We start from the raw sequence: 20639 nt of genomic DNA on the forward strand, positions 1-20639 counted from the left end.
GAGAAAAAAACCTTCTTTGACTCTTTGGGTATTGAAGACAGTATGTGTCTCTCTTGGGCATTCTGCTTGGTCCTTCATATTAGCTATCCTTCAAATCAGCATCCTTTGAGTGGGTCCCTAGTCAAAAGGCTGAATTGGAATCTTTTCAGTAAGCTGTGCCATGCTCTCTATCTTTGGGTCCTCACAATCCTAATGACCCCTTTAAGCTACAAGCCTCTGTGACTGATTATTTTTCCAATCAGATCATCTGGCAAAGGGAGGCAACCTATTATCCTTTGGGGCTTTGAACCCACTGTTCCCCTGATAAAGCTACCACACACGCCTCTTTTGAAAAGTAGCTATTAGCTTACTATTGGGCTCTTGTCAAAATTGAACACCTGACCCAAGGAGGCCTTGTGACTATCCAGATTGATATTTCCACTTTGGGGTGAGTCAACTTAGACTCAATGACTAATAAGGTGAGGAAAACTCAACGAGCCTCACTTTTCAAATAGAAAAGGTGAATTCAAAAATGCAGCCAGCCTAGCTCCAGCAGCATCGTGGCTTTACATGACAGAATGGCAGCTATCCCTGAGGGGGAAAATTTATTCCTCACTCTGCCATCTGAAGCAAAGCCACTGGTTCCATGGAATTCTCAATTCACATAGCTTTCCCAAATTGCTGGGCCTGATTCACTTATACTTACAATAATCTGAAACCAACGGTGTCCACTCGTCTGTGACAACTGTTCAACTTCAGTTTCTGCTATACAGAGCTGAAAACGGACACGGCCACTCTACTTAAAGGACAGAACTCAAGGTCATTCTCATACTCTGGCCAATACTGTTCTTGATGAACATTGTTATATTTTTACTGTTGTCAATGGCCTAGCTGTTTGGTCTGCCACTTGGAAAACTAGAGACAGACAGATTAAAGACTTCCCTCTTTGGGACTGAAAGCTGTGGAAACTATTTGCAGCTACTGACCACACTGTCAGAGTCACACAAGTAGATGTCATGTGAAGGCTCATTTTCTGATGAGACTGACTGTAATCAAGCTGCTGTTCAGGTCTGCACTGACCAGATTGCCAGAAATGCTGCCTGTATCACATGTACCATCAGAGACTGGGCACAAAGTAAAGGACTTGATGTTCGTATTGCAGAGGACACCACTGCATGACATACTTGTGATCCCTGCCAAAAGTTGACCTAGTTGCTTCATGGTGAGGGAGGATACCTAGGATAGGGCCCTGCCCATTTCTGGATTAGCTACATCGAACCTTTGGCCCCACCTCAAGACTATCAATGGTACCTCACCTCTATTGACACGTTTTTCACATTATGGTACTGCTGTTCTAGTCCAACCAACTGACTCCAGCCACACTATTGTGGCTCTTGAAAAGAATCTCAGCATTCCAGACAATTTGAAATCTAACGATAGTTCATCCTTTTTGGCAAAAGAAACCAAGTGTTTAGGGAAACGTCACCAGTGGATAATGTAGCCTTCAGAACACTGCAGATATTGCTCCAAAATGAGAGTAACTTGATTACTCAGAGGAGTTTGCTGGAGGGATAACTGACTTGCTAATTATGTGCATCCTGTGGATAATTTTCTCTACAATGAGAGCCTTTCAGTTAGAAATTGTGGTATAAAATTTGTCCTTGGCTTTAGCTAAAGTGATAAATGACACCACATTGGCCCTGGAAGTCATTCGGGTAAAGTTCAACTTATTGGTCAGGGTTGTTATAGAAGATAGACCTGCCCTAGAATTCCTCCTAAAGGACAACAGTAACTCTGTGAAATTACTAATATATCCTGCTGTACTTGTATTAATACTCTAGGCAAAGTGGAAAGGTCAACACAGAAACTTAAGGGGAAAGCCATTTGGCTTTCTAAGGTCGTTTAAAGGATTTGTTTAGCTGATTGGGTTTGGAATTCTGAGGGGCACGGTTGAAGTCAAGACTGCAGGTTGCCCTCATCCTGCTGCTTGGAATCCTGTTGGTGGCAGCCTTAATTAAATGTTCTATGAGACAAATTGAACAGATTTAGTCCCAGTCTCTGTCAGTGAGAGTAGTCAGAGAGGCTGATGGAGCGGTATACTTATGGGGAAATTTACCAGAAGCTAAGATTGTGTAAAAATGAAGAGCAGATATTGTTGGGAGACAATTCTGCATAATGCTCTTGAGTCTCTGCATGTTTTTTCAAACAAGGAGCTAAATGTCTTTTGTTTTGTATTATCTTTACAAAAATATTTGTAGAGCAAATGGCCTTAGAAGATAGAGCTAGTTTCTCCATCAGGATCAGAAAGCAGGCATGCTTTTTGTTTAGTATGATAAACATTATGTCTTTAACTGAGGCAAAAGGGTAGGCATATTGCTGCCCATTGTGAAACATTAAGGTTCTCTAAATTCAGGGTTTGTCTCCTATAATGCAACATGTTATCCTGTAATGCATATAGATGCCATCTGAACCTCTTTACCTTGTCCTTTGGAAATTGGAGCTCTGGGAACTAGTGTAAAAATGCTGATATTCTGGTTACTTCCATAGCTATGAGTAATAAACTTTCTTCACTGGCTGGGGAGTCTCATTTTTTTTGAGACGGGGTATCACTCTGTCACCCAGGCTGGAGTGCAGTAGTGTGATCTCAGCTCACTGCAGCTTCAACCTCCAAGGTTCAAACGATCCTCTAGAAATTTTAAAATTTTTGGTAGATATGGGGTTTTGCCAGGTTGCTTAGGTTGGTCTTGAATTCATGAGCTCAAGTGATCCATTTGCCTCAGCCTCCCAAAGTGTTGGCATTACAGGTGTGAGCTACTGTGCCCCACCAGGAGTCTCATGTCTTCTACCAGCATCCATCAAACTGTCACCAGATGACTTGTTAACTTGCAAGTAGGGTAAAAATCTCAGACTTTTCTCAGTTCCTGATGAGACCCCTGTGTAGTAGGCATGGCTGTTCCCATTTTACAGATAAGAAAACTGAGACTCAAAGAGACTTAGTAAGTTGTTTTTGATGAATGTCACCTAATTGTTCTCCAGAATGCTTGTATCAGTTTAATCACCAACAGAATGTAATGTATGGGTGTGTCCATTTTTTTGAATCCACACCAATATTGGACATTATGTTTTTAAAAAAATCTTTTCCTTATAACGAAAAAAAGATAACTCATAATTATTATATGTGAATTTTAAAATTACTATTAAAGGTGAATGTCTTTTTGCCCCATGATCTCACATGGTCAAGAATTCTTTTCCACTAGTATTCTTTCTGGGTGAAAAATCCAACCAGAGTGATTCTGTTGGTGAGATGGTGACAAAAAGTTAGGCTTTCCATTTAACACAATTATAAAGGACCCTCATTATCTGGTAGTGAGGGGGTCTCCTTAGGCATAAAACAAACAAGTAAGCAAAACCAAAAACCTTGGTTATCAGCTCCTAGAAAATGAGGCCAAGGTTTAGGAATGATAACAGTTAAACATTAAACAATGGGTAACTATATTATTGTGTACCTTAGCACCATGTCAGACACTTTAACATATTTTTAAAAAGGTATTCAGTACACAAATTGAACTGAAACAAATTATCTTATTGATACTTCATTTGATACTTCATGATAACCTCATATGATAGGTATTACTGCCACTATTTTACAGATGAGGAAATTGAGGCTTAGAAATGTTCAGTAAATTGCCTAAGACCACATAGCTATTAAGTGGTAAAACCAGGATTCCAACTAAGATAGGTTTGACTTTGAGACTTGTGCTAACTTTCTTCTAGTGCCTCAGCAACAACTAGTGAGCTAATATTTCTTCTGGGATACCACAGTGGAAAATATTAAAATCCTGATATTATCAGTGTTGTAGTTTCATTCATGTATTAAAATATGTAGTAGTGTTTTATTGTTTGAGATAGTATTTAGAGTTTTTTGTTTCATGTCTAAGAGAATTAAGGAGCATGGATACAAGGGGGAGGTTAGAGTTAAAGTTTAATAAGTGAAAGAAGAAAGATTTTTGCAGTGGAGAGTGGGACCCGAATGGGTTATCCATTATCCCAGGTTTGGGTCTGGGTTTCTATGGATTGGGAAAAGGAAGGAATGTGTTTAGTCTGTGGGTTGTCTTGGAGAAAGTATGATTCAGTTTGGCCCGTGACTTTGGTTCGGGACTAATCAGGAGTTGAAGTGATAATTTATAGGGGTTTTCAATTTGGTCTGGGACTTATCAGGAGTTGAAGTGATGATTCATAGAGGCTGGATTTACAGTCTAAAAAGGAAAGGAAAGTGTACACTGGAACCCATTGGAGTTTATTGTATTAATGTCTATAAAAGGAGAAGAAACTTTTTCCTGGGAGTCTGTTGTTTATATAAAGGACAAAGGCATTTATATGTTGAGCCTTATTTTTTTTTAATCTGAGTGAGTCAGAGATTTGTGTAAGGTTTTATCTGAATGGGCTGGAGGTTCTATGTGTGTAGCCGTGAGTATGTCTCCAGGCACAATCTTCTATGTTAGTTCTCTTATTGGTGTCCGTATTTTTTTTTTTTTTGACTGCTGTTTTGTGTTATGTGAGGATGGGGCACTGACCTGTCGGTCAGGGGCTCTCTAGGGACCCTTTTCTTGTTGTTTATCTAAGGCAAGTTAGTTAACTTCTCTCAGTCCTCTCTCAGGAGTGGAGACCTTAACTGTTGTTAGGGAGAGTGAGTGTTAATTATTTTGGCTACTTTTTGTTGGAGAGGGGTGTTGTGTAGGGAACAGTAGTTAGGATTTTTCTTGGGGCTGGTTTAAGGGTTCTTAGAAGAAAGGGGTGTTTATGTGTGGTTTCATTTGTATTATTATTTGGAGTTTGATAGTTTTTAGGTAAAAAGAAATAATTTGGGTTATTAGAGGACGTGTATTAAAATGAGACAGTTTAAACTGTCCTTACAGTTTAAAAACCTTGAGGCTGTTGACATGTCCTGACAATTGGTAGTTATATATATATATATATTTGTTGTTGTTGTTGTTGTTGTTGTTGCTGTTGAGACGGAGTCTCTCTCTGTCGCCCAGGCTGGAGTGCAGTGGTGCAATCCCGGCTCACTGCAAGCTCCGCCTCCCGGGTTCACGCCATTCTCCTGCCTCAGAATCCAGAGCAGCTGGGACTACAGGCGCCTGCCACCACGCCCGGCTAATTTTGTTTTGTACTTTTAGTAGAGACTGGGTTTCACCATGTTAGCCAGGATGGTCTCGATCTCCTGACCTCGTGATTCGCCTGCCTCGGCCTCCCAAAGTGCTGGGATTACAGGCGTGAGGCACCCCGTCTGGCCAATTGGTGGTTATAATTATATCTGTTAAGATTTGAGTGTATTTGTGTTTTGTTAGTTTCTTTGGTCTTATTTTTCTAAATAAAGAAACCTCTGGGTTATGGGCATGCTATTTATTTTCATTATTTGGTAGGATTTGTAAGATACTTGTCTAGAGTTAGACAAGTATTGTTTTAGTTTTTATATTATTTATTATTTTTTGTTTTTTTAAGTTATAGTTGGAGATCGTTGGTTGGTTCACAGGAATAAGTAGGGTTAGTTTAAAATGTAGGCAAAAACTTAAAAATAACTATTAGAATTTAATGACAAATGTATGATAAAATATGAAACATAATTTCTTTCTCTTTAGTCCTCATTTTTGTTAAAAATAAATCATGATAGTATAGAATTGAGTTGTTTGTAAAATAAACTTTAGTCTTATATTTGGTTTTATTATTTGTATAAAGAGTAGTAAGAATTATACACACACACACACACACATATACTTTTTTTTTTTTTGGACATGGAATATCTCTCTGTTGTCCAGGCTGGAGTGGAGTGGCGCGATTTCAGCTCACTGAAACCTCTGCCTCCCAAGTTCAAGCAATTCTCCTTCCTCAGCCTTCCGAGTATTTGGGACTACAGGCGCACGCTGCCACACCCGGCTAATTTTTCGTATTTTAATAGAGGTGGGGTTTCACCGTGTTACCCAGGCTGGTCTCGAACTCCTGAGCTCAGGCAATCCGCCCGCCTTGGCCTCCCAAAATGCTAGGATTACAGGCATGAGCCACCACACCCAGCACAGAATAATTATCTTTATATAGACTTTTAAAATCAAAATTGGCTTTGATGGAATTTTGTTACACGAGGAATTTTAGATAAGACCTTTTAAAGTTGAGTCTAGTCTTGGGTTTGTATCTTTCAATATTTATGAGTTGGGTAAACACTTTTCTTCTTGAGGTCCCAAGAACATGGGGTTCTTGCGCCTGTTAGAAAGTGACATCTTTTTTATTACCACAGGTTAGGAACCCTGTATGGGGACTGTGTAGACAACGTATGAGGCCAGTTTTTTAAAGGGCTTTTATTGGTTTTGTGAATCCAGTTTGATTTTTTAAAGGGAAATATATCTTTCCAGTCAAAGTCTTGTAAAATAACCAGTTTTAAAAATTGTGTCCTGTTGTAAAATAAAATGGATTTGTTGTATTGATGTAAATAAGTATATTGTTGTAAGTTAAGAGTATTCATAATTAGTTTCTGAATTCTAGAGGAACGAGGCAAAGAGAAATAAATATGTTCTAAATTTTGTTTATAAGAGTATGTTTTGCTTAGTTGTTTTAACGTTCTAAGTAAAAGTTAAAAACATTGTTTCAGTTTTTTATTAGTTCGGTTTATTTTGTTAACTTTTGTTCTGTTTGATATTTGTAAATGTTTTAAGTTTTTTATGAGTTCCATATGTTTTCCTGTTATTAGAAACCTGTATTTGAGAGAATTTGTTAAAGTCTTATAGTTGATTATAAATTATGTTTTGAAGAGGATTAAAACAAGACAACTGTTTGTAAAATGTTTAGGGTGGTCACAGTTAAGACACTAGAATCCTAGACATATCTCATGGTTTTGGACAAAGAAATTTGGTTATTTCTGATTTATAATATTGTATTATAATAACCTTAATTATAATTGATAGCATATATTCATACACTAGAATCTTAGATATTTTATACAATTTTGGAACATATATTAATATTATTGATCGAAATATAATCTGAAGAAGATTAAATATCATTTTTGCAATCCCACCTACTTAAATATGTTAAATATCTTGTTTATATTTCTTTTGATGTTCTAGGTGCCCTAAAAGTTAGAGGTTAGGAAAGACAGTCTTGAAACTGAAGTTTGATTTTGGGAAGTTTGTTGAATATGTTAGAGTTTTAAAACATTTGATATTATAAAATAGAATTTTAGATTATTATAAGTTACTTATTTTGTTAAAATGACTCAAATATTTGAAAAAGCAAAAATCTTTTGTTAGTCTTTATTATTACATGAGAATCCTGTTCAAGAGAGAAAGTTAATTTTATTTTTGTACTAGTCTATTATTAAGGTTAATCCCAATTTTTAATGAAATTTTATGGATAATTTTACTTAATCTTAACCAGTTTGACTATGAGGTGAGATTTTTACAAAACTTTTATAATTTTTTACAAATTTAGTTAAAGAGTAGATTAGTGTTTTAAGAGTATTTTGTTGTGTTTTTATTTCAATGTTTAATTTACAGAAAAATCCATTTAATATCTTTTTGAATTTAGTCAATGTGTTTACACAGTTTTTTGGTAAGATTAATTTTTATAGTTTTTCCACAATTTGTTTAAACCTTTTGTTTTATTTTATGTAATTTAAGACAATCTTTTATTTTTAGGCAAAATGTATATTTCTATGTCTTTTTGTAATTATTTACTAAAACACATTTTACTGCGTTTATGTACTTTGTATGTAAATCCATTTTCAGTACTCTCAATTATATGTTTTAATGGTAAGTTTTAGTAATTTTTAACTTTAATGTAAAATCTGATAAGTTGTTTTAATTATATCCTAAGTGTAGACAAAGTTTGACTTTTTCTAGTATAGTTAGGGCAGTGGCTATTTCTATATGTTCCCAGGCCTTACCCACTGTAAGGTAGGGAAGTTGAACAGTTCTTAAAGGCCAAAGTAGTTTACAACCTTAAAACATTTAGTAAATCTAGTATTTTACCTGTATAATTTAGACCACCTATCTACATTTTGAAGACATTTGTATTTTATCATTAATTTTTAAGGCTGTTTTTGTTCTTTAAAGATTAAAGTTATGTGAATTGAAAGGTACCATAGTTTTTATATTTTTTTAAAAAAATGTTTGATTCAAGTGTTTATTTTTAAAGTCAATTAGTTTTTTAAAATATAGACATCACACACATAACACATATATGACTACACAAACAGAAGAGGATTCAGTAGTTCAGGGTGGAGTCTTTTAAGAATGTACCCTAGAACTTAAAGTATAATAATAATAAAAAAAAAAAAAAGAAAAAGAATACGGCTAGGAAAGGATGTAGCTTCTGGGGCATAGCTGGAAGGCAAAAACGGATTTTGAAAGGGATTTGTCTGTCTCTAATTCTAGGGTTTCTATGAGGAAAATATAGATTTTTCCCAGAAATGGGATCTGTAGCACCTTTTCTGTTTTCTCAAGGAGACTTGGGCCATCAGAAGTTATCTAAGGGCCTTTCATGTATGTACCAAGAGTGGCAAGACAGAGTGGAGAAAAGTCATTCAGTCAACTGAGAAAAAAACCTTTTCCAGAAAAACAAGATTGATGAAGAAAAAAACATAAAGGCCTTTTGAATATATCTGTAGTTTGGATATCTTTTTTTAATTAAGTTGAGTGTTTTTAAAGAAAATCTTTTTTAGTAATTAAATCTTTACAGAGAATATAAACAGTGTTTCTTATCATTTCTTTTTATCAGTTTGTACCATTACCTGTTCACAATTATGTTCAGGTTCTCTAGTTTCTTTTGGGAGAAAGTGACTGGGTTTAGGCAAGGGCAGATTTTCAATTGGACTGTAGATATTTCTAGTAATAAAGTTTGATATTTGAGAAGGTGATTGTTAGAATTCTTTTAAAGAACAGTAGTCCTGTTATATTGTGTGGGGTGTAAACCGTTATTCTTCTTAACTTGGTGGCCTCTGGCACCAGTAGAGTCACCGCTGTAACTGGAGGCAGGTTGGTCATCTTTTAGTCATCAAGTCAAGTTTGTTGTTTAGGTAGTCCACTGGTTGTTGAGTTGGATCTTGAGTCTTAGTTAAAAGTATCAGGGTAATTCTCTTCCTTTTTGATATATAATGATTAAATATCTTCCGTATTGGAAGACTGAGGGCTGGTATTTTAAGTAAGGCTTTTTTTCTTAACTGGTTAAGGTTTTTTGAGTTTTAGGTTCCCAAGTTAGGGAGTGAGTTTTAGATGTTTGAGGTTTTTTTTATGAGGTGGTATAAAGGGTGAGTTATTTCACCGTACCCACATACCCATAGTTTGTAAAATCCAGTAATGTCTGAGAATCCCCTTAATTGTTTAAGAGTTTTGTGAAAGGAAAAAAAGGAAATGGGCTTAATTTTTTTCTCATCTGGTGTTCTGGTCCATTCTGATAAGACTAGACCTAGGTATTTTACTGAAGTTTGATAGAGTTAAATTATAGATTTTGAGACCTTATATTCTCTTTCAGTGAAGAAATTAAGAAGAATTTCAGTGTTTTTTTTTTTTTTTTGAGACATCTTTGGTTGGGGCACAGAGGAGAGTGCTATTTATATGCAGTAAAGTTTTAACTTGAGGGTGAGAAAAATCAGAGAGATTTTTGGACAGGGTCTGTTTCTGTAACTTCTTTATGATATTAGGGGCTGTTTGAGTAATAAATCTGTACTTTATTGTATTGGTAGACAGGGAGGTGTGTTTTATTAAAGCTTTTCTCAGCCCTTCCATAAAGGCTGAGGGATTTTTATCTGTATTTTTATTTAACATAGATAGTTTAGAGTAATTAAGATGTTTGGTTCTGGTTTTTTTGTAAGTCTTTTAATATGCACAATAGAAATTGTTTTTTTTTTCTTTCATTCATCTATGGGGTCACTAGGGCTCTAATTAGGATTTTCAAGGGGCACTGTTTCTCTTCCTATTGGGAATTGGGATCCTGTCTCTTTTTCACCTCTTTACCCTTTTGACTGGGTTCTTTTTTTGACTGGTTATGGGAGACATGTTCATCTCCGAATGTTCCTGTTGTCTGTAGGGTTGTCTGTTTCTTGGTAGTAGTTAGGGTTTGGCTTAGGAGTAGTATACTATCTCTCCTTGTAAGATTAAATACTTGTGTTAGATTTTGGAAAGCCTTTATATATCTCTCAGGGTTATCAGAGAACTTGTCTAGGTCCCTCTTTATTTGTCTAAGGTCCTGTAATGAGAAGGGAACTTGAACCCTAGTAGTACTATGTCTGCTGGGCATTTCTTGTAGAGGTAACAGTGAATTTAGGGGTTTCTTGGGTGGCAAAACTGGAGGAGCTGATGATATGGCTATTGGGGCCCTGGATAGGTGGGGCAGGGAGGGCACCTAGAAGTTATATTTGTCTCTCTGACTTTGGGGAATTATCTTTTATAGTTTTGTCTGATATGGCTGTCAAGAGGGCAGGGTTAATTTTACAATGCTTATAAAGATTTGGGTTGTCTTGCAGGGCAAAGAATGTTTGTATATAGGGAACCTTGGACCATTTGTCCTCCCATCTGTAGAAAAGATCTAGTTGTTGGATAGTATTAAAATTAACACTTTTCTGAGGAGGCCAGGCCTCCTGCCTGTCTTGTAGTTGGTCATCTTATGACCACACCCTTGTGTAACAGAATATAAGTTGTTTTTTCTTCTGAGTCTCAGGGTCAAAGGAGTTCCAGTGTTTCAGAATATACTTGAGAGGAGTGTGGACTGTGGATGGTTTGTTACCCATCTAGAAAGACAGGGGAGACAAAGGCATCCCTTAGTCTTCTCTTTCCCTTCTGAGTGACCTAGGGTGGAGAGAAAGAGAGAAAGGGCATCTTCCTTCTCCTCTTCCTTCCCCTGTCCTCTGGGTCTTGGTAACCATCGTAGGTTCCATCCATGGATGAAAGTGTGATCTTCACCCATGTATCTGGAGGACCTAGTTGGCAGCATTAGTCATGTTCACCTGTATAAGGTCCTAGTTTTCCACCCTGCTGGTTTCCTAGGCCCACTCAGCCTAAAAGCCTTCCAAGGTACCCCAGGGGTCTGGGAGAGATTATGTTGTAGTTGGAGTTGGGCAAGAATCTTTAAGGGAAGTAGTGTCTAAATACTATCTCTGGCTTCCCTTGTTATGGTCCCGGTGAAACAGTGGAATCCCAGAGACTGGGACCAATTGACTTCTAAATATAAAATCTTTTTTTTTTTGTTTAAATCACAATGTAGTTGGATGTAGAACAGGTGCCCCAAGAGAACATAAGGATTGAATAGCTCTCCTTCCTTTGATGGGGACAGTAAAAAGGCTAAAATCTGTTTTGCCAGGATGGCTTCCTCCAGGCTATTGAAAGTGGAATTTTCTTGACAAATAGGGTATGCGGACTGATCACTGACAGAGGGACTTAAGAGAGAAAAGAATTGGGAAACTTGAGGTTTCGGGCAAAGGGTTGACAAGGCTCCCCAAGGAGAAAAATTCCATCCCACTAGGTGGTGCTATAAGGTCTGAAATGTTAGACAAAAATTCTGACTAAATTCTTTTCAGGCAAAAGTTTAAAAGAGACATCTGGGGCTTTATAGGATGTCTCCACAGCATGTCTCTTAGTAGAAGAAAATTAACTTGTTTCATAGAAAGCCTGTCTAGTTCTGTTGGACAATGTTGGCTTTTCACATGGGAAAAGAAAGAGTTTAAATGAAGGGGGGATGATTGTCCTGGGAGAAATAACCCCTCGTCTAACCCCATTAAGTGTTATCATTGGGAGATAAATAGGTCTCCAGATCCAGGTCTTGGAATTTCCCCATTTCAAGGAAACCAAGAGACAATAATTCATTGAATTCCATTTCTGATTACTAAAGCACTGACTGACTTTATCCGACAAGACTGTATCACCAGGTTGTAAAAACACCCACATCATTGTATACAAAGAAGGGATAGGTGACATGATAGTCGAGAAAAGCAAGGAAGAAAATGCAATAGAAAAGTCTGGAAGTCCTGGCCCTGGCACCCGATGGAATATCAGGGACTGGAGTTAGTCCAGGGGCCTTCAGGTAACACCAAGGTGTAGCCTTGGCCAGAAGCCTTCAGTTGCCTCAGGACCTCCTTCCAGTCCCATGGGACTGCTAAGCCTTCTGTGAAAGGAAACTGGATTGGAACAGAGTCAACATTCCCAACAACTGAGAGGAATGGGGATTGAGAAAGTCCTCTCCAGTAAGCCTGTGTCCTGAGTCTTAAGGCTGGAAGCCACCCTATTAGTTTTTTAATTGGCCGACAGGGGCCCAGTGTTTTGTTTGTTTCTTGAGAGGAAAAAAAAAAAAAAAAAAAAAACTAAGGACAAATCTCCAAAATGAAAGTAAAGAGTTAAATGTCCACTCTTACTCACACTTTAGATGAATCCTTTTCTTTCCCAGCCAGTGCACCAAAATATGTTGTAGTCCTGTCAATGTAGTAGTCTTTTGTTGTTTGAGATAGTATCTGAAGTTTTGTGTCTCACATCTAAGAGAATTATGGAGTGTGGACACAAGCGTGAGGTTGGAATGAAAGTTTAATAAGTGAAAGAAAAAAGTTCTCCATAGTGGAGAGGGGGAGACAAATGGGTTGTCCACTATGAGGCTAGGGTCTGGGGTTTTTATGTATTGGGAAGGGGAAGGAATATGTTTAGTCTGTGGGCTGTGTTGGAGAAAGTGTGATTCAGTTTGGCCTGGAATCTTGACCTGGGACCAGTCAGGAGTTGAAGTGATGATTCACAGGGGCTACTCAGTTTGGCCCAGGACCTATCAGCAGTTGAAGTGATGATTCGTAGAGGCCAGGCTCACAGTCCAAAAAGGAAAGGAAAGTGTCCACTGGACCCACCATATTCATGCCCACAAAAGGAGAAGAAACGTTTTTCTGGGAGCCTGTTGATTATATAAAGGACAAAGGCATTTCTATGTCAGGCTTTCTTTCTTTATCTGAGTGAGTCGGAAGTTTTTGTAAGTTTTTATCTGAATGGGCTGGAGGTTCTCCTATCTGTGTAGCTATGGGCATGTCTCCAGGAACAACCACCTATGTTAGTTCTCTTACTGGTGCCCGCAGTTTGATTTTTTTCTCAGGCGGTTTTTTGTGTTATGTGGGGATGAGGCACTGACTTGTGGGTCAGGGGCTCTCCAGGGACCCATCCCTCATTGTCTACCTAAGGCAAGTTAGTTAACTCCTCTCAGCCTTGCTCAAGCAATAGAAAAATGTTTGTCCTGGGCAAGAGAATGACTCCATTTTGGTGCCTTAGTGACCATGCAGGGCAAATGCAAATTTGTCCAGGAGGCCACAGGGGAAAGACTTGAACTGCAGCTAATCTGAGTCTTGGCAGAACATCTTGTGATTCTTCTAAAACATGAGAACATGGGATGCTTGAGGCCACCTCCCACTCTTCTTTTTATTTACAAGGAGCCTGTCATGAGACAGTTTCTCATTGCCTTCTGAGTTTTGATACGATATGAATTTTTCTGTCTTGCCCCCTTGGGGTACAACTGCAGGTTATAAAACTGCTTAACTGCTGCATAGCTTTGGCTCCTCAGCAATAGGGTGTCCCACAACTCAAGATGCAAACTTCCAATGGCCCCCTGTGTTTGGTTTTGGCTACCTTGGTGTGTAGGACCAGGACCACGGGGAGCTGGTTCCTTTGGCTACTCTTCCTTTCACTGTGTATGTATGTAGTAAACTTTCTAAATCTGAAAAGGGCTTGTTTCATATTTACTGGCATAATTTGTCAGATCTTGCCTTGCCTTACTTTTCTGCTCAACACTCTATAGGTAGAGTGTATCTATTTTTTCCACCTTTCCTGAGAGGCTTTAACAAATATGATCATATTCTTTAAGCAAACAGATTTATGTATAGTTTATTGGGTCTTCATAATCACCATGACAATAAAGTATTAAACAGATATGAAAACTGAGACACAGAGGGGCTAATCAATTTTCTCAAAATCACAGTAAGCAGCTGAGCTCAGTCTAAATTCAGATATGGTTTTTAGTTCAGTGCTCAATATTCTTACTGTTGCACATTTATAGTATATATTACTGCTGTCAAGGTTGCTACATTTTTGATGACAGATAATTAAATGATCTAAGAATTGACCCATTGAGACAGAATCATTTCTCTTGTGTGGCAGCAAGCAATGCTATGTAATAATCTTATAATACTCTTTATATAGTTTGGCTCATGTTTCTCTAAATGTATTACTATACTTTTCCACATTGAGGTTCATCTTACACTTTCCTGACCACTCATTGCATGTTTCTGCAATTTTCCACTGCTGACTTGGCATAGATTACTTGAACAAATCTACTGCAAAATTGGTATGTTCTCTGTCTTCCACGTCTTTTATAAAAGTATGAACTAAGATGGATCCTAGTACTGAATCCCAGGTTTTCCTACTCTGAAAAACAAAACTTCTATGATAAAATTTCTCCCTCCATTATATATAGTGAACATGTTTTTAAAAGTGGTTATGAATGTGTATTCCAGTATTGTTTGTAATAATGAACAATTATAAACGCCTAAATATCCATCAGTAGAGAATTGGATTAATAATGTATCAACTAGGCCGGGCGTGGTGGCTCACACCTGTAATCCCAGCACTTTGGGAGGCCGAGGCGGGCAGATTATGAGGTCAGGAGATCGAGACCATCCTGGCTAACACAGTGAAACCCCGTCTCTACTGAAGAATACAAAAAATTAGCCGGGCGTGGTGGCGGGCGCCTATAGTCCCAGCTACTTGGGAGGCTGAGGCAGGAGAATGGTGTGAACCCAGGAGGCGGAGCTTGCAGTGAGCCCAGATCATGCCACTGCACTCCAGCCTGGGAGACAGAGCGAGATGCCGTCTCAAAAAAAAAAAAAAAAAAAAAGTATCAACCACACAATGGAATACCTTGTAGCTATTAAAAATAGTAATGTAGATGCATAACTACTAATGTGGGTAAACAACTATTGTAAAATTTTCACATTAAAAATGCAACATTTTCTGTGTATTGGGATGTGCACATGGCATCCACCCAATAAGTAGAAAAACAACAAGGAAAAACACCAAAAGTTTAAAAGTGGTTTCTTGGGGTAGTGTGAATATAGGTAAGTTTAAAAATGAACATGTGTTTTTATAATCAGAAAAAAAATCTATTTCCATTGTGAAAAAGTAAAAATGGTAAGAATTACCCTTAATGTAAAAACACAGCAGCTGCTTTTCAAAAATTTCAATAATTTGGAGATTGCAAAATGTTCGACAGAAGGTTTTCTTTTAATTTTAATTAGTTGCCTGCATTTAAAGATGTGAGGGATCAAACACAAATCTAAATTTCCAGCTTTACTTGAATAATCAGAAGATCCGGACAGCCATCATAGTCTCACATGGCAATTACTGGCTGAAACAGAGGGGTGGCCACTCCTGTTAGTTGGGACAGGTTCTCTTCAGTGAACCATAGTCTTTGCTTGGCAGCCAGCGCTCACGTGTGGTAACTGCCTGACCAAAGAAATATTGACTTGCAGGTGTCCACAAGCCCTTTTGTCTTCTCCATCTTCTCTGCCGCCTAATCCCCCTTCCCAACTGTGGAGCAGAGAAACCATCTCACCTTCAGCTGTGCATATGTAAAGACAGAAGCATGTGTGCACTCCTGTGTAAGAAAGTGTCAAGAGTTAGGTGGGAGAAAGCATACACAAACATGTCATATTTCAAAACAAAGTGAGCCTGAGGTCAGTGTTAGTAGCCAAGGTACAAAGTCAGGGAAAGTGAGAAAAAGGAAATGCAGGTCAAAATAGGCAGGCAGGTTAGCCTTAGCAAAGGTCAGAAGAGAGGGTTATTACATCTTCCCCACAGCATGCAATATACCCATGCAACAAACCTGTACATATATCCCCTGAATCTAAAATAAATGTTAAAATTGTTTTTTTAAAGAAATATGTTTCCACGTGAAATATCATGGTGGTTTCTCTCCAATATGTAATGCTTGCTTAAGCACTAATGATAATACTTTAATCAGAATATTGAAGAAATAATGTATATATATACATGATCCAGAAGTCCAAATTAAAGGTAAAAATATATGCATACATAAAAATTTCACTCTCACCCTTGCTCCTATACACCATTTCCCCCTGTTCTTTATAGCAGCACTGTCCAATACAAATTTCTGATAATGAAATGTTCTATATTGGCACTGTCCAATACAGTAGCTAGCAGCCACAGGTGGTGATTTAAATTTAATTTTTTGAAATTAAAACGTCACTTTCTCAGTTTCACTAGGCACATGTCAAGTGCTCAAGAGCCACGCATGACTAGTGTCTACCATATTGGACAGCACAGCCTAATAGTTTATTGTTTATCTTTCCAGAGTTTCCGTACACAAATATAAGGAAATAAATATTGGTTTTTATTTCAGATTCCATCCACTTTCCCATAATGGAAATAAAATTTACCAATCTTTGGTTTGCAAGATTCTTTCAGAAACAAGTCTTATGAATGTAGGACACCAGGCAGTCTGACAATATGCTAGTACAGTGGCCATAAATTGACAGTAAGACATACATTTTGGCCAAAAGTTCTGCCTTAAAGCTCTGTGATTTTGAGCAAGTTACTTAACTTTTCTGGGTCTATTTCCTCATCTGTAAAACGGAAATAATGTTACCTATCTCATGGGTATTGTGAGGACTAAATGAGGACATAGATATATAATTTAGAATGGTGCCTACCTAGTACATAGTGATAAATAACAGGCATATCTCATTTTATTGCACTTCACTCTATTGCACTTGGCAGATACTGTGCTTTTTATGAATTGAAGACTTGGAGCAATTCTGCATCAAACAAGTCTATCAGTGACATTTTTTCCAACAGCATGTGCTCATTTTGTGTCTCTGTGTCACCTTTTGATAATTCTTGCAATATTTCTAACTTTTTCACTATTATTATATCTGTTATAGTGATCTTTGATGTTACTATTGTAATTGTTTTGGGGTAACATGAACTGTGCCCATATAAGATGGCAGGCTAAATCAGGCCTCCCTATTCCCTGGGACGTAACAGTATTGAAATTAGGCTAATTAATAACTCTATGGTGGCCTCTAGGAGCTCAAATGAAAGGAATTGTCACATGTCTCTCACTTTAAATCAAAAGCTAGAAATGATTAAGCTTAGTGAGGAAGGAAAGTCAAAAGCTAATATAGGTTAAAAGCTAGGCCTCTTGTACCAGACAGTTAGCCAAGTGGTGAACACAAAGGAAAAGTTTGTGGAGGAAATTAAAAGTGTTACTCCAGTGAACACGTGAATGATAAGTAAGCAAAACAGACTTACTGCCCATATGGAAAAAGTTTGAGTGGTCTCCATAGAAATTCAAACAAGCTGCAACATTCCCTTAAGCCAAAGCCTAACCCAGAGCAGGGCCCTAACTCTCTTCAATTCTGCGGAGGTTGAGAGAGATAAGGAAGCTGCAGAAGAAAAGTTGGAAGCCAGCAGAGGTTGATTCATGAGGCTCAAGGAAAGAAGCTATCTTCCTAACATAAAAATGCAAGGTGAAGCAGCAAGTGCTGATGTAAAAGTTGCTGATGTAAAAGTTCTAGATTATCTAGAAAATCTAGCTAAGATAATTGATGAAAGTGGCTACACAAAACAACAAATTTTCAATGCAGACAAAACAGCCTTATATTGGAATAAGATGCCATCTACTACTTTCACAGATAGAGAGGACAAGTCAATGACTGGCTTCAAAGACTTAAAGGACAGGCTGACTTTCTTGTTAGAGGCTAATGCAGCTGGTGATTTTAATTTGAAGCCAATTCTTATTGACCATTCCGAAAATCCTTGGGCCTTTAAGAATTATGCCAAATTTAAGCTGCCTGTGCTCTAGAAATGAAACAACAAAGCCTGGATAATAACACATCTGTTTACAGCATAATTTACTGAATATTTTAAGCCCACTACTGAGACCTACTGCTCAGAAAAAAAGATTCCTTTCAAAATATTATGGCTCATTGACAATGTAACTAGTCACCCAAGAGCTCTGATGAAGATATACAAGGAGGTTAATGTTGTTTTCATGCTTGCTAACACAGCATTCATTCTGTAGCCCATAGATCATGGTGTAACTTTGACTTTCAAGTCTTACTATTTAAGAAATACATTTCATAAGGCTATAGCTGCTGTAGATATTTATTCCTCTCATGGATCTGAGCAAAGAAAATTGAAAACCTCTGGAAAAGATTCACCATTCTATATGCCATTAAGAACTTTCATGATTTCTGGGAGGAGGCCAAAATACCAACATTAACAGGAGTTTGGAAGAAGTTGATTTGAACTCTCATGGATAACTGAGGGGTTCAAGACTTCAGTGGAGAAAGTCACTGCAGATGTGGTGGAAATAGCAAGAGAACTAGAAATAGAAGTGTAGCCTGAAGATGTTACGGATTTGTTGCAATCTCTTGATAAATCTTGAATGGATGAGGGGTTGTTTCTTTTTTTAAAATTCTTATTATACATTAAGTTCTAGGGTACATGTGTACAACGTGCAGATTTGTTACATACACATACATATGCCATGTTGGTTTGCTGCACCCATCAACTCATCATATACATTAGGTATTTCTCCTAATGCTATCCCTCCCCCAGTCCCCTACCCCCCAACCGGCCCCAGTGTGTGATGATCTCCGCCCTGTGTCCATGTGTTCTCATTGTTCAACTCCCGCCTATGAGTGAGAACATGTGGTGTTTGGTTTTCTGTCCTTGTGATAGTTTGCTTAGAATGATGGTTTCCTTTTTTTTTTTTTTTTTCCTATTTCTCTACTTTTTTTTTTAAATTTATTTATTTTTTATTATTATTATACTTTAAGTTCTAGGGTACATGTGCATAACGTGCAGGTTTGTTACATATGTATACTTGTGCCATGTTGCTGTGCTGCACCCATCAACTCGTCAGCACCCATCAACTCGTCATTTACATCAGGTATAACTCCCAATGCAATCCCTCCCCCCTCCCCCCTCCCCATGATAGGCCCCGGTGTGTGATGTTCCCCTTCCTGAGTCCAAGTGATCTCATTGTTCAGTTCCCACCTATGAGTGAGAACATGCGGTGTTTGGTTTTCTGTTCTTGTGATAGTTTGCTAAGAATGATGGTTTCCAGCTGCATCCATGTCCCTACAAAGGACACAAACTCATCCTTTTTGATGGCTGCATAGTATTCCATGGTGTATATGTGCCACATTTTCTTAATCCAGTCTGTCACTGATGGACATTTGGGTTGATTCCAAGTCTTTGCTATTGTGAATAGTGCCGCAATAAACATACGTGTGCATGTGTCTTTATAGCAGCATGATTTATAATCCTTTGGGTATATACCCAGTAATGGGATGGCTGGGTCATATGGTACATCTAGTTCTAGATCCTTGAGGAATCGCCATACTGTTTTCCATAATGGTTGAACTAGTTTACAATCCCACCAACAGTGTAAAAGTGTTCCTATTTCTCCACATCCTCTCCAGCACCTGTTGTTTCCTGACTTTTTAATGATCGCCATTCTAACTGGTGTGAGATGGTATCTCATTGTGGTTTTGATTTGCATTTCTCTGATGGCCAGTGATGAAGAGCATTTTTCATGTGTCTGTTGGCTGTATGAATGTTTCCAGCTTCATCCATTAACCTGCAAAGGACATGAACCGATCCTTTTTTATGGCTGCATAGTATTCAATGGTGTATATGTGCCACATTTTCTTAATCCAGTCTTTCAGAGATGGACATTTGGGTTGGTTCTAAGTCTTTGCTATTGTGAATAGTGCCACAATAAACATACGTGTGCATGTGTCTTTATTGTAGAATGATTTATAATCCTTTGGGCATATGCCCAGTAATGGGATGGCTGGGCCAAATGGTATTTCTGGTTCTAGATCCTTGAGGAATCGCCACACTGTCTTCCACAATGGTTGAACTAATTTACACTCCCACCAACAGTGTAAAAGCGTTCCTATTTCTCCACACCCTCTCCAGCATCTGTTGTTTCCTGACTTTTTAATGATCTCCATTCTAACTGGCGTGAGATGGTATCTCATTGTGTTTTTGATTTGTATTTCTCTGATGACCAGTGATGATGAGCATTTTTGCATATGTCTCTTGGCTGCATAAATGTCTTCTTTTGAGAAGTGTCTGTTCATATTCTTTGCCCACTTTTGGATGGCGTTGTTTTTTCTTGTAAATTTGTTTAAGTTCTTTGTAGGTTCTGGATATTAGCCCTTTGTCAGATCGGTAGATTGCAAAAATTTTCTCCTGTTCTGTAGGTTGTCTGTTCACTCTGATGATAGTTTCTTTTGCTGTGCAGAAGCTCTTTAGTTTTTTTTAAATTTTAAAGAATAGTATTTTATTGAATAGGTTTTATTCACAGAAAAATAAGCTTTAATCTACAATGAATGCCAGATTATACAGCAGAAAGCAGTTTTCTTAGTTTCCCACACAGAAAGGTTCTTAGTAAGTGAAAAAAGCCATAAAATCATATTCACAAATATAGTACTCTGTCTCAAAACATTTCACATGATTATTCACAATACTAATACAATTAGATCAGTCATTCATTTAGATTAAAGTATAACAGTAATGAAAAAAATGCAAAATCTATCATAGATTACATTAAAACCCTTGCTA

General features: G+C 37.7%; 1 protein-coding gene across 6 annotated transcripts in view; it reads right to left on the reverse strand.

Annotated features, from left to right (window-relative positions):
• Window positions 1-20639, reverse strand: part of RAB9B (RAB9B, member RAS oncogene family) — an 86074-nt gene that overhangs the window by 44694 nt on the left and 20741 nt on the right. The window contains exon 4 of one of the 6 annotated variants that reach the window (XM_074029596.1): window positions 13840-15633. The exons of 4 other annotated variants lie outside the window; for them this stretch is intronic. The gene's annotated coding sequence lies outside the window, so the exon portion shown is untranslated. Of the gene's footprint in view, window positions 1-13839; window positions 15634-20639 lie in introns of those variants that run through there. One more of the 6 variants, XM_074029597.1, reaches the window with a different exon arrangement.

The sequence above is a fragment of the Macaca fascicularis genome, chromosome X, assembly GCF_037993035.2.
Source record: "Macaca fascicularis isolate 582-1 chromosome X, T2T-MFA8v1.1".
Classification (NCBI taxonomy): domain Eukaryota; kingdom Metazoa; phylum Chordata; class Mammalia; order Primates; family Cercopithecidae; genus Macaca; species Macaca fascicularis.